Raw genomic sequence first — 14,840 nt, 5'->3', positions numbered from 1 at the left:
CCAAATACAGACTCAAAAGTTATCTCAAAGTAGTCAAAGTTCAGGCAGAGGTATCAAATGAAGAACTTCATAAAGTCCAGGTATCATCTTAGAAGACGTTAAGAGAGACTGTGATAAACACAGCAGATAAGAAAGAAACAGCAGACTATACTACAAACCTACAGTAATCAAGACAGTATGGTACTAGCACAAAAGCAGAAATACAGATCAATGGAACAGGATAGAAAGACCAGAGATAAACCCACGCACATATGGTCATCTTATTTTTGACAAAGGAGGCAAGAGTAGTATACAGTGGAGAAAAGACAGCCTCGTAAATAAGTGGTGATGGGAAAACTGGACAGCTACATGTAAAAGAATGAAATTAGAACACTTCCTAGCACCATATACAAAAATAAACTCAAAATAGATTAAAGACCTAAAGGTAAGGCCAGACACTATAAAACTCTTAGAGGAAAACATAGGAAGAATGCTCTGTGACATAAATCACAGCAAGATCCTTTTTGACCCACCTCCTAGAGAAATGGAAATAAAAACAAAAATAAACAAATGGGAACTAACGAAACTTAAAAGCTTTTGCACAGCAAAGGAAACCATAAACAGGACAAAAAGACAACCCTCAGAATGGGAGAAAATATTTGCAATGAAGCAACTGACAAAGGATTAATCTCCAAAATATACAAGCAGCTCAGGCAGCTCAATATCAAAAAAACAAACAACCCAATCCAAAAATGGGCAGACCTAGATAGACATTTCTCCAAAGAAGATATACAGATTGCCAACAAACACATGAAAAGATGCTCAACATCATTAATCATTAGAGAAATGCAAATCAAACCTACAATGAGGTATCACCTTGCACCAGTCAGAATGGCCATCGTCAAAAAATCTACAAACAATAAATGCTGGAGAGGGTGTGGAGAGAAGGGAACCCTCTTCCACTGTTGGTGGCAATGTAAATTGATGCAGCCACTATGGAGAACAGTATGGAGGTTCCCTAAAAAACTAAAAATAGAACTACCATACGACCCAGCAATCCCACTATTGGGCATATACCCTGAGAAAACCATAATTCAAAAAGAGTCATGTACCACAATGTTCATTGAAGCACTATTTACAATGGCCAGGACATGGAAGCAACCTAAGTGTCCATCGACAGATGAATGGATAAAGATGATGCGGCACATACATACAATGGAATATTACTCAGCCATAAAAAGAAACAAAACAGAGTTATTTGTAGTGAGGTGGATGGACCTAGAGTCTGTCATACAGAGTGAAGTAAGTCAAAAAGAAAAAAACAAATACCATAACATATATATATGGAATCTAAAAAAAAAATGGTTCTGAAGAACCTAGGGGCAGGACAGGAATAAAGACACAGATGCAGAGAATGGACTTGAGGACACGGGGAGGGGGAAGGGTAAGCTGGGATGAAGTAAGAGAGTAGCACTGACATATATACACTACCAAATAGAAAATAGACAGCTAGTGGGAAGCAGCTGAATGGCACAGGGAGATCAGCTCAGTGCTTTGTGTCCACCTAGAGGGGTGGGATAAGGAGGGTGGGAGGGAGATGCAAGAGGGAGGGGATATGGGGATATATATATGCATATAGCTGATTCACTTTGTTCTACAGCAGAAGCTAATACAACACTGTAAAGCAATTATACTCCAATAAAGATGTTAAAAAATAAAAAAGAAAAGAAAAGAAACAGCATAACTTAATAAGGAAATCTGATATCTCCCTCATTCCCAACACACACGTTTCTTAAGAAGCTTACTGACTTCGTTCAACACATATAGTGAGCACCTACTTACCCTAGCTTCACACGAAAGGTACAAAGATGGGGGAAAGCTCATACCTTTAAAGAGTTTATAGTCTACTGGGAGAGATAAGATACATACACAAATAACTATAATGAGGTAAAAAAGTGAAAACACATTGGAGATATATAGCCAAAGTGTCAAGGACAAAACAGGGAAATAAGCTGGAGCCAGAAGAGGGAAATGAAACGGTTAATTACAGAATCAATCACAGTGTGAGTTTTAGTGTCATACAAAAGGGAATTCTAATCCTGATTCTGCCTCTTGCTTCTCAGGGGTGCTAGGCGTACTGTTTTACCTGCTGTGAGCCTCTGTTTCCTTATATATGAAATTGGGGTAGCAGACATTCAACAATAGGCAGCATAGGGCAGTGATGCTTGAAAAAAGGGGAAGAAATGCAGTGAGTCCTTCTAGTGCCCCAGCCAATCCCCTAAAGGAGTCTTCAGGTCACAGAGTAGGGAGAAAAAACCTGAAAGTGTTCAACAATTTCAATGAGTTGAAGAGACAGAGTTGGGAATCTGGGGAAGCCAAGGTAGCTAGAATGTGCAGGGCAAAGTAATTGAAAGGAGGGAGCTGTAAAGAGAAAAAAGTGCAGAGACCTGCAGAGGCTCAGTATGCTGATCTGTGCAGGTGTTTGAGGAAACTAGCAAGGCTGAGGAAAGAACCAAAGGAAAGAAACAGGCAGCATAACCCCCAGCACTCACACAGAGCCAGAAATTTACATGTTCCCACCGGCCAAAGTGGAAAAAATCTCCTAATCCACAGGGCATTGGAAGGAATCTTCAGAAGGGTTTGACCGCAGCAGTGGGACCATCCTAGCCCTAGACTAAAGGCTGTTCTGGACCCACCCTAACAAACTGAAAAGCAAGCCTTGAAAGGATCAAACCAATTCTAAGTACTAACTGAATTGCTTCTGAAAACAAAGCTGAAGAGTTTTTAAAGGAATACAAAAAGTTCCAGCACCCACCAACACACAACTATGTCTAGCTTCAAATCAAAAATTAACAGGCAGGGCTTCCCTAGTGGAGCAGTGGCTGAGAATCCACCTGCCAATGCAGGGGACACAGGTTTGAGCCCGGGTCTGGGAAGATCCCACTTGCCGCGGAGCAACTAAGCCCATGCGTCACAACTACTGAGCCTGTGCTCTAGAGCCCGCGAGCCACAACTACTGAAGCCCGCGCACCTAGAGCCCGTGCTCCGCAACGAGAAGCCACCACAATGAGAAGCCCGCGCACCGCAACGAAGAGTAGCCCCCGCTTGCCGCAACTAGAGAAAGCCCATGCGCAGCAACAAACCCAATGCAGCCAAAAATAAATAAATAAATTGACTTATTTTTTTAAAAAATTTAACAGGCATGCAAAGAGGCAGGAAATTATAACCATGACATATGGTCACATGAGGAGAATAATCAAACAATAGAAATGGACAAGGAAATGACACAGATGACAGAGTTAGTGGACAAAGATATTCAAATCTCTATTACAAATATACTCTGTGTGTTCAAGAGAAAAAAGGAAGGCATGAGCATGATGAGGAAAGAAATGGAAGACAAAAAGAAGACTCAAATTGAACTTCTAGAGGGAAAAATACAAATATCTGAAATGAAAAATACACAGGACAGGATTAACAGATTAGACACTGAAGAAGAAAAAAATTAATGAACTTGAAAGCATAGCAATAGAAACTGTCCAAAGTGACACACACAGAACATCAGTCAGAAGTGTTGACAATATCAAGCAGCCTAACATATATATAATTGGGGCACGGGGAGGGCATATGGGTAGGCACAAAAATGGTTTTTTAACAATGGCTGCAATTTTTCTAAATTTGATGAAAACTATAAACCCACAGATTCAAGAAGCTCATCAAATCCCAAGAAGCAGCACAAAAAGAAAACACAAGGTACACTGTAATCAAAATGATGAAAATTAGCATTAGAGAACATATTAAAAGCAGCCATGAGGGGGTAGGAGGAGAGACAATGCATTCAGAGGAACAAAGAATTACAGCAAGTCTATTGTTATAAACAACACAACCCAGGAGGCAATGGAGCATCATGTTCAAAGCATTGGGGAAAAAATTCAGTCTGACACTGGTTAAGGAAAAGTTGACAAGAACTATGAAGTTCCCATCATGAATGCTTTTTGTGCTCTGCAGTAATATTTTTCAGGGAGGCCTGTGCTGAGCACAAGATGGAAGCTCAGTGGCCTTATAAACATTTGCAAGTACAGTACCCTATGAAGAGTAAAAAGGGGTAAAGACTCTTAGGTTCATACAGAGCCATGTTTTACCCATATTTTATACCTGTGTACTCAGAACATTACAGACTATAGCTCTTATGTAGTCATATTCCTTAACACAATGGAAAAGAGACAAGAAAGGTCTATCAGAGGATTCATCCCATAGCAGAAGAAAATCAAGAAATAAAAAAGTAAATCTCATGAAGGAATGAATTAGCTCACCAGCATCAGGCCTGACGAGGCCTCCCTCTCCTCAGGTGTACACTTCTATTGGTTAATGTGTCTGACTGGCCTTTACAGATTCAGATAAAAGGGTTTTTTCAGAATGGAAGAATGCTCCTTGAGAAGTAGGTAAGAGTAACTCAAGAGCTGAATGAGTTACTCGATTCTTAGCTATGCGATCCAGCCCAGGCTAGCACAGTCTCCTCCTCATTAAGCACCTGGGCTGGCATCCCATTCTTCAGAGTCCAGCCTGGGGTTTTACCCTGGAGGGACCATTAAAATGGCAATTTATCTGTTCTGGGCATTGGTTGGTCTGGTCTCCCCACTAAACTATAAGGTCCTGAGAAAGCTGGGGCCCCATCTGTTTTTTATGTTTTCTTTGTTAACTCTGAGACCACCACACTCTCAAAAAAAACCCAGTATAGGTGTCCAAGTGGGACCATCCTTCCCAAAATACTTGACTGCCTGAACTAGCGGTTTTCAACTGGGGACACTTTTACACTCCACCCCAGTCCCAGGGTTTCTGGCAACATTTGGAGGCATTTTGATGGTCATAACTTGGGGGGTGCTATTGGCATCTAGAGGGTAGAGGTCAGGGATGCCACTAAATATCCCACAATGCACAGGACAGCCCCCAGAACAAAGAATTTGGCTCCAAATGTCAACCGTGCTGCAGCTGAGAACCCTGGCCTGAGTGGATCAGTGCTGAGCTGCAGCAGACGCCAGTAGATGTGCATGTCTTGCAAATTCCCTCACACCACTGGGAAGCCTCTAGTCCTACCACCTGTCCCCTGATCCTCCCGCTGTCCCTAATGCAGGCTTACAGGCCCTCGAGAGAGGAGCTTAAGGGTTCAGACTTCTGGGTTTTCACCCCATCTCTGCCACTAGCTGTTTGATACTGGCTGGACATGTCACAAAACTATTCTGGGCCCATTTCCTCCTCTGTAAAATAGAGAGGTTGGAAAAGATGACTTAAGTGTTCTTCCAGCTCTATTTGAAATGCTAGCTTTGGCCTTATCATGAGCCAAAGGGAAAGGGGAAGGATCCAGCTTAGTCGTGAGTATGCACATCCACCCGCTGAAGGACAGAGGTTCTTCTATTGTGGAAACTGAACCCAGCCAAGGGGAGGTCCAGACAAGCCTGGAGCTCAGGTATGAGCAACCCAGAAAGGGCTCTGCAAACACTGGCTGCAAGTCCAGCCCGGGCCCTCAGGTTTAAAATATGAAAGTCCTTACTAGCTTCCCTCCTGCCTTTCCCGTGTCAATCTTTTTCACCAGTGTTTGGAGGAGGAGCAAGAGGCTAGGGCCACTGAAGAGTAGCACCGGCATCGCCTGGGAGTTTATCAGGAATCTCAGCCTTCATCCCTGATCTACTGAACTAGAATCTGCATTTTAATAAGATTCCCCAGGCGACGCCTATGCTAAAGTTTGAGAAGTCCTGGTTTCGGGTATACGGCCCTTCTATTCTCTGCTTTGTCATCTCCTCACTTGTAAAGATGACTTTCAAGACTCTGTCCACATTCTATCCTAACCCCACCTCCTTGCACACCCTGTGCACATGTACACACATGCGTGCACGCGCGTGCGCACACACACACACACACACACTTCAGAACTTCCAAATCCAGAGTCACCAAGAGTCATGGGGACAGGTTCCTTCCTCCTTGCCTCTTTCCTACATCCACACAAGGGGAGAAAGAAGCTAGGCTTGAAGCACAGGCCAAATTAGAGCTTTTCTGAGAGTGATTCAGCCCACCCCTGCTGTTCAAAGATTCCCCAGGAGGAGGGATGGAAAAAGGGAAGGTGAACCCAAAGGTACAAACTCTGATGGGAAGAGATTCATCATGTGCATCTGAACAGAGACCAACAGGGGTCCAAAGTTTCATTTCTGAAGTTTTTTTTTTTTGCTGCTGCTGCTGTCTTACGTTACAGAAAGATTCTTGGGGCACGGGCTAAAGGGCAAAGCACACACACAGAGTAAACAAAAACGCAGCAAGGGTTCTCCTGGGGGTGGGGGCAGCTGGAACAAAGCAAGACCATGCTGAAGGGTAGCACGACAGAGCGCTGGAACAGAGGAGAGAATGTGGGGGGCAGGGGGGCTGGACTCCGCTGAGAAGTCAGTGTAGTGGAGGAGATTAGGCTGCTGCTCGCCCCTCACCCCACCCGCTGGCGTAAGCAGCAGATGGCCCGGCCCCAGGCAGCTGGCAGAGACAGCCATCTGCACGTGCCTGCCCGCCCCTCCCCCACGGCTGAAGCTGGGGAGGAGCAGGGCAAGGTCCAGGCCCAAACCCAGGTGGACGCATCCTCTGGAAAACGCACCCTGGGGGTGGGGTAGCAATGTCACCCAATGCTCTGCCACAGTGGGATGAGCCTCAAAAACAACTCTAGCATTATCCAAGGTTCTCTTGCACCCACCTTTGCTGCCTCTGGTCACCTTCTTTACAAGGAGCAGACTCATGGGTCTGTCTTGGGGTCCTAACACAGTACAGCCTAAAGTCCAACCTATCCGTGTTAAGAGGGAAAAACTGAGGCCTAGAGCCGAATTATGACTTGCCCTGGGGGACAAAGGGCTTGTTAGTGGCTGAACCAAACTAAGTTCTCCCAACTCTCACTAATAAACAAGGTTCCCCAAATATCTCCCGATCAGAGTCTAACCACTGAGCCCCCTCAGACAGAGTGCCAGCCCCAGCACTGTTCACTGTGCTTGTCCATTCTGAGCCCCCAAGGAATGGCTGCTGCCCATTCGTAATTCTGTAGGAAGTCCAGCATTAGTCTCCAAGAAGTGTGTGTGTGTGTGTGTGTGTGTGTGTGTGATTAGTCTCCAAGAAGTGTGTGTGTGTGTGTGTGTGTGTGTGTAAGCGAAAAAGGGCTGCTCTGAGAGCTGAGGGGAATTATCAGCCAACACAGAAACGGAGGCGAGTCTGAGTTACTGCCAAACCAGACTGGCTTCATTAAGACCCTCCCACCCTCTTCCCCAGGAAACCCACCCTCTCCTCTGGCTGGTCACACTAACCTAGCTGTAAGAAGCAGTCATTTCAGGGAAGCCGAAGCCCCCTCAGTTGACCCAGCCCTGGGGGATGGGCCATCAGCCAGGGAGCCAGGCCACTGGAGCTTCGGCACACCAGCTGCCCTTACTGTCACCTCAGTATCCACCTTCAACAGCACTTGCTCCATAACGGTCCCCCAGCCTCCAGCCCACTCTGGATCAGTGTGCGCACCCAGTGGAAGAAAACACTCATTAGCTTTTCAAATGTAACCCTCTACAGAACCTAAATAGAAGACACAGTTATGCAACTGCAAAGCAGAATTCCTCTTCTTATAAAACAAAGATGCATGTCCACAACCAGCTATCTGGTAAAAACTGGGTGGAAAGAGGCTAAGGGGCATTGAGGTCAAGCTGATTGACTAACCTCATCTAGATGCCTGGCAAACGCCAGCTTCAAGGCCCTGAAGCACTGGTATAATGAAAGCATCCTAATGATCAGAAATCTTTCCTGCCCTAAACGCCCTCAGATGCTGCTTCTGACCCTACACTCCAGTGCTATCACCATAGGCTCATCCTGGCCTTTAGGGCCAACACCAGCCCAGGACCCTGGACATGGATATTCAGGGCCAGAAAGTAACCTGCCTGAAAAACTGACTTACTCAGGAGCTGAAAAGCAATGTTTGGTCCAGTACAACAAAGGGCCATAATGGGCACCTTGTACCCCAAACTCCTTCACAGCCGCCACAAGGAAGCTCTGGGTAGAGGAGCGTGGGGTGTGCAGTAAGGGTAGGGAACGGGGACACTACTTCCTTTACTTCCGCCCAAACCACACCCCTTTAGAACCTGCCCTCCTGAAAGGCAAATGCAGTTCTGACTTCCAAACCTCACTGTTTCAGAGAACTTCTGGTCTTCTCTCTTCGCTTTTTAAAACAGACGACTGCTCCCCTAGGGAGAAAAAGCAGCTGTAAACCCGGGAGAGGGCAGACAAAGAACCCTGCTAGGAGTTCCAGAGGAACAATTATACTACTGTTAAAAGGCTTCTCAGAAGAAGCAACACAGCCCATTCCAAACAGAAAAACACAACTTCCTTCAAAGTACTTGTCTAAAGGGTAACCCGTGGGCAGATGATTTCCCTACACTCCACTATGCTGCCTCCCCTACTCAACACTAAGACCTTGACATGTAAAGTGAGGTAGTGATTTTCTTCCTGGGAACCTTAAAAGAAGCAGTTCACAACTCAGTCTACCTGCTACTGTCTATTGTTATCATCATCACCATAATCATTAAAGGGCTAAACTTCATTACCAAACTGCTACAAACATTTAAACAAATTTAAGCCATTATGTTCTTAGGCAGACTGAAGCCACAGTAGTGACTAGTGGAGAGAGAATGGGGAGAGGCTATAAATCTGAGAGGCGCAGCCTGGCTTCTGCAGTTCTTACTTCCCAAAAGGAACAGCAGTTTTCAAAGGCTCAGGATTCTGGGAAATCACCCACTGGCTCATTATACAGCTCCATCACAAGTAATGAGGCTGCCACCCCAAAACCCATTTGCCAAAAATAAAAGATCTAAAGAAGTGTTTCAGAGAAAGTTTGTGAGAAGAGAATTCAAGCTGGTTTTATTTTCATACAAGCTACAATTAAATGGCTTTGCCTCCGTAACCACACTTCCTACCTAGAATTCCAGGAAGTTTAGGTGTGCCCCTCAGATTTAGACTGGATTACAGGGAATTTAGCTGGCTGAAACTGGTCCCAGCCCATAAATGTTACTAACCTGTTTTCACAGTCCTAGTTGGATCTGAGAAATAAAGGGGAGTGGGGGAAGGAGGGCAGGGAGTCAGTGCTACACTTATAATTCTGCCCAAGTCAGAAGAGGAAGACACTGCTTTTAATTTCATGCAAGAGGCTATTATTAGAAGGAAAAATGCAACATAAGCCATAAGCCCCATCAGTGTCAAAGCAAAGAAAAAAACATATTTACAGAATATATTTAAATCCCTAAACTTCCCAGAGGACTCAATACAAACGCCATTAATACAAATAAATCAAATCATGTCTGCTCACCGTTGCCCCTAATGGTCTGTTCCCTTAAGCTACAAGCTTCCCTGTGGCCAGGCACCTTTCACGCCCTCCTTTTGAGAGGGTTCGTCACACGTGCATCTGGCCTCACCACAATTCCCCAAGAACACCGGCCAACTTCTAGGATGAACACATTTTCCATGTGAGCCAGGTTTTCAAGAGAATCTCAGAGTGAGACAAGCTCCTGGGGGACAAGCCTGACTCTTTCTGACATTTCCGTTTTCTCAGGTCTGGGGTGTCCAGAGCCCTACAAGTCCTCGATGGTCTTCCAGCCTCCAGCCCATGCTCTGCGCCAGGCCATCCAGAATCCCGCTAGGAACCCCACCCCCAGGCACTGTCAGATCACCTTTCACCTCTGTCCACTCTGTGAACCATCATTTCCTGACGGTCCTCTATATAAAGCTTGCAAAACGTACAGAAAGCACAGGGCCTGGCCCACCAGGAACTTTCAGTGGAGCTGGAGAAGCTGCCTACCCTGACAGCAAACAATCAAGGCACACAATAAGGCAAGGGTATCTATTTCAGTAGTCTATGTGGGTGCAATAAAACACTGAGTCGGGACTTTCCTGGTGGCCCAGTGGTTAAGACTCCACACTTCCACTGCAGGGGGCATGGGTTCGATCCCTGGTCTGGGAACTAAGATCCCACATGCTGCGCAGTGCAGCCAAAAAAAAAAAAAAAAAAAAACACACACACACACACACACACAACCACTAATTCGTGAGGTATGAATTTTAGAAAATAAGGAAGAACAGCAACTACTTGAGAGTTATGGACAGAATCATGGAAAGAAAAAAAGATACAGAAATGGATCTGAACCAAGACAATTAAAGAGGGCCGTAAAAAGGAAGGAAGGGAGATCTGACCTGAAAGCCTTGAGTGCTGAATAAGTATGGAGATAGAAAGAGAGAACTTCTGGGGCTGGAAGGCTTAAGTAAGCATGATAAATTAGGAAGGTAGAGGTGGGGAAAGAAGTCAAGAATCAGGGAAGAACAGAAAAAAAAAAATCCATCTGAGACCGTCCAGGGCAAGGCACAATTCTTACGGTTTTCCTGGTATCTATCACATAGCAGACTCTGGTTATTCCGCGAAGTATTAAGTATTCAACCAAATACTTACAATAAGGCCAGATTGTACAGCTATGAGAAACAAGCAGAGAAATTCAGCTTTGGATCAGTAGGTAGTGGGGAGCCAATGAACGTTCTCGAGCAGGAAACATGACCTAATCTAATTCAACGGGCATTTACTAAAGGCCTACTATGTGAGAGGGACCAGAATACTCGGTCCTCGCCCTCAAGGAGCACGGCCACCATGGGAAGGGATGGTAATATGACCTCCCACACACATAGGGCTGCATTCTCTTACCTAGTCTCACTTGAGATAAGAACAATGTTAACCGGACATGAACCTGGCAAGAGAGACTAAAGTAGCCTGGGAGGCCAGACAGGATGATAAGGTCTGGGCCAGAGTGGTGATGACAGACACCTACAGAAGAAAGAAATGGCAGGAGCTGGTTACTGACTAGACGGGAGGGGCTCATAAGAGGGGAGTCACGATGACACAAAGTCAGAGAGCAGGACGACTCGGATTTCAGTTCCCAGATGGTGACATACCTTCAGCCCATGCTTTGGCCTAATGCTAAGGTCAGTCGGCTCCACCATTCTGCCCATTTCTGGGATGAGGGTCACACACTCCATCCTTCCCATCCACACACCGTTCTTCATGCTAGTTGTGATTTCCTGTAATTCCCATTTGCAAGGGGGTAAAGGAGATCGATGAGGAGTTGACAATTCCTTTGTCCATCACAACAGTAATAAACACATCTCAATAATCCTGCCCTAAAGTTTTATTGGCAGCTCTTATTCTGGGAAGAGGAGAAAAGGGGGAGGAAGCATTACATTTTAAAAGCCTTGAGGCAGTGTTCTCCCTACCCAGTGAGTTTTCCTCCTAGACAGAGCCTCCCCAGCGACATTTAGCAAGGCAGAGGCAAGAGATGGAAAAGTATCAACCTTGAGAGCCAGTACCAGTTCCTACAGAGAAGAGAGGCCCAAGATCCCACCCCACCTGGCTACGTGAAAAATGAGCACACAGTCAGGACGGCAGAATCAGCATGAAGTGGGCCCCAAACACATGGAGTAACCAGAATCAATGGAAACAAGTAGCTGGCCTTCCACAGTAACTGCTCTCTAGGGGAGACGACACTTGAGGACGGGCCAAGTGCTCATCCCAAAGTAGAGCTGCCCAGTGCAAGGCTCTGAGCCACAGGAAGGCCAGCTTGGCTCCCAAAAAGGTGGCCCCTCCTCAGAACCCTGACACCCTGCCAGCCACTGCCATCCCTGATCATCCTAGACAAAAGCAGCACAGTAACAGGTGAACAGTGGTGACCTCCGGAAGGAAAAATCACGGCTGATTTTCTCCCTCCGTGATTGCAAGTAACCTGTATTTCCTATTCTTTCTTCAAGAGACAAGTAGAACTTGTGATTTCTTAAATTTTCTGAAAACAAGTTAAGTTGATGGCGGAAATGAATTTGACATGTGTACCATTACAAAGAGCAAGTGCAACTTAGCCCCCTTTCCTAACCATTAAACAAGAATAAGAGGGAAAAAAGAGTGCAGACTGAATGAAGAACAGTTATTGGTTAAGACAACTTGGTGGATTCTCTGACATTTTCTAAACAAGTGCTTCCCTCCCACCTGTGACATATCCTGACTGCCTGAGAACAGTCACCCACACCCTTCACACAGGGGCTTGGAGAACTAAAACTGGGATGCTGAGAATATGTTATCACAAAGCTTTTTCCCAGTGCTTGGCTTAGGCTTCCTATGGTTGGCAAAAGGCCTTTCATAAGCCAGTGGCTTGGCTGTGTCAGTGGGAGAGGGATGTTTAGTTACCCTGCAGGACTCTACTCTGTAACTGGGGCGGCCATACTCCCAGTAACATGAAACCTCAGGATAATAAAAACAATAACAATAATAACAACATTGTTATTACTACCTGGAACCTGACTGTCTAATCACTGTACAGGAATCTAAGCATTTTCCATCTAATATCTGATTTAATCTTCACAAGAACCTTAAAAGGTAGGTACTACTACTACCTCCATTTCTGGACAGTGGTTAAATAACTTGTCCAAGGTCACAGAGATAGCAAGTTTACAAACTAAGCAGTCTGACCCCAAAGCATATAATCTCGCTAGAGGTTCAAATCAATTCCATGTTAGATAATGTAATTCATTTTAAATATTGAAATTATCCTGGATATGTTACGGAATAAGAGGCAAAGCTTCCATTCACTCTAAAAAGAAAACAGGAAGCTTTGAAGATGGTTCATACTGCTGCCTGCAGCTCTACATCCTCTTGACTGGGCTTGGACTTGGCTTCCCAGCTCTACTCCAGAACCTAAGCAGAGGGAAGTATTTTAACATGCAGACCAACTCTAGGGCCCCAACAAGGGAAGGATTCCTGAGGTAGAGGGTGGATCAGGTGATTCTGAAGCACATATTGAGAAACACTGCTTTGGGGTATTCTAGGAAACTTTTTTTTTTTTGATTTATTTATTTTTTTGGCTGCGTTGGGTCCTCGTTGCTGCGCGTGGGCTTTCTCTACTTGTGGTGAGCGGGGGCTACTCTTCGCTGTGGTGCGCAGGCTTCTCATTGTGACGGCTTCTCTTGTTGCAGAGCACAGGCTCTAGGCACACAGGCTTCAGTAGTTGTGGCACATGGGCTTAGTTGCTCTGCAGCACGTGGCAATCTCTCCGGACCAGGGCTTGAACCAGTGTCCCCTGCATTAGCAGGCGGATTCTTAACCGCTGCACCACCAGGGAAGCCCCTCTAGGAAACTTCTGAAGCCACTGCAGGATTTGAGAACTAGGTCATTAGATGTTGATGGCTAATTCCCCTGAACCGCTAATGAGACAGATAATCACTTTCAGTCATAGGCACCGCGTGTGAAGAAAGCTGTTGATAGAATGGAGTGGAGGGAAGCAGGAATTCAGAGACTTCAATTCCCAAAGCTCTCTTTACAGACCTGCATCATCTGAGGAAGCCATGTGCCCCTAATCTTCCACATCTGAAATAACCTGGCTAGAAGCTGCCCCCCAAAATGAGATTGATTCCTCTGAAAAATAACTGCCAAAGATGCAGTTAACATTGCATATTAATGACGAAATTCAGATATCCTTAATAGAAACTTCAACACCAAAAGGCTGAGTGAGGAAGAGTTATTTTTTTTTAATGTGTGATTTTTCAAAGTCCCAACACAAAGCTTGTTGCCTAGGTCTTTGCGCTCATTTGTAAACTGAATAAAGATGCACTCGCTTTAAGGTTTCGCCTCTCTGTGTTTTAGTCAGAGTTAGTAAGTGTCCATCCACACATGTGAGCTCACCAGTTTTGTCCTTCCTCTGGCTTAAATTATCTATGTCAATTGCATTACTATCCAAGAAAGATGGCTCCAAGTTCGGAAACGGTTTTGGTAATTTGATTAAGTTGTACAGAAATGCTAGTGCTTTCTTGGGCACCAGTGACCTTTCCCTGATCCTTTCTGGTCTCTGAGGGTAAGTCCTGGCTGTTGCCTCCCCTTGAGGTGGGACCCCCTCTATTCTCTGATTTCCTCAGCGTCTTCACAGGGGCCACACAGTCCAGCCAAGACTTCAGATTGTCTGCTTCTGCTGCTGCCTACCAGCTGTGCCATCCTAGAAAGTGTTTTTTTACCCTCTTTTGGCATCAATTCTCACAACTGTAAAATGGGTATAATATAAGCAACCTACTCCGAAGTTGCTGTGAAGATTAAACAAACTAATATATATAAATCACTTGGAACAATGCCTGGCACACAGAAAGCACTCAAAACGTGTTATCTTTTATTATGCCTCCACCTTGCAATACTAAGAAAGTTTTGCATGAATCTAGAGTTTTATATTTTCGAAGCAGTCTCAATTCACTATTACTACAATCAGCCCTCACAATAACCATTTAAGCGAGGCAGGACTTGAAGTTTATGGATGCTTCCTGCTATAAGGAAAAGGAACTGACCTGGCCTGTTCCTCATGAGCTGTTTGCTCATTAGTCCCAGTCACTGGGTCAGAGACCCATCTCCGTCATCTTTGGATACCACTCCCCACACACATGCCAGCAGGCGTCAGTAAATCAAGGCTGAACTGCACTGAAGGCTTACAGCAAGGGCTAGCCATGCTATAAACAGAGCAACCCCAGCCTTAAGGCAAGGAGCGGGGGAACAAGTCAGAGTCCCTGTTCTAGGGAATTCCTGGCTACCCTGAATACAGAGACAAGAGGGCTAATTTCCTAGTCCTGACTCCCACCTCATCCCCGAGAGGAAAAGGAGCAGCTGCAGGAGAGGGAGCAGCCAGAGGTCACTTAGAGGGAAATGGCAGAACTGTCCCTGCACAACCTCGAAGGCAGCAGGGAATCAGGATAATACAACACGGCGTTACCCAGCCCCTCCCGCCGGGCCAAATGGGGATCCATAAATG

General features: G+C 45.5%; 1 protein-coding gene across 3 annotated transcripts in view; it reads right to left on the bottom strand.

Annotated features, from left to right (window-relative positions):
* Positions 1-14,840, bottom strand: part of SUSD6 (sushi domain containing 6) — a 93,680-nt gene that overhangs the window by 63,032 nt on the left and 15,808 nt on the right. Inside the window, exon 2 of one of the 3 annotated variants that reach the window (XM_082618657.1) lies at positions 10,966-11,091. The exons of the other annotated variants lie outside the window; for them this stretch is intronic. The gene's annotated coding sequence lies outside the window, so the exon portion shown is untranslated. The remainder of the gene's footprint in view (positions 1-10,965; positions 11,092-14,840) is intronic. 3 annotated transcript variants of the gene reach the window in all.

The sequence above is a fragment of the Mesoplodon mirus genome (genome assembly GCF_964341445.2).
Source record: "Mesoplodon mirus genome assembly, chromosome: 4".
NCBI lineage: Eukaryota > Metazoa > Chordata > Mammalia > Artiodactyla > Ziphiidae > Mesoplodon > Mesoplodon mirus.
The sequence above is the reverse complement of the archived record's forward strand: the minus strand, read 5'-3'. Positions and strand labels throughout refer to the sequence as shown.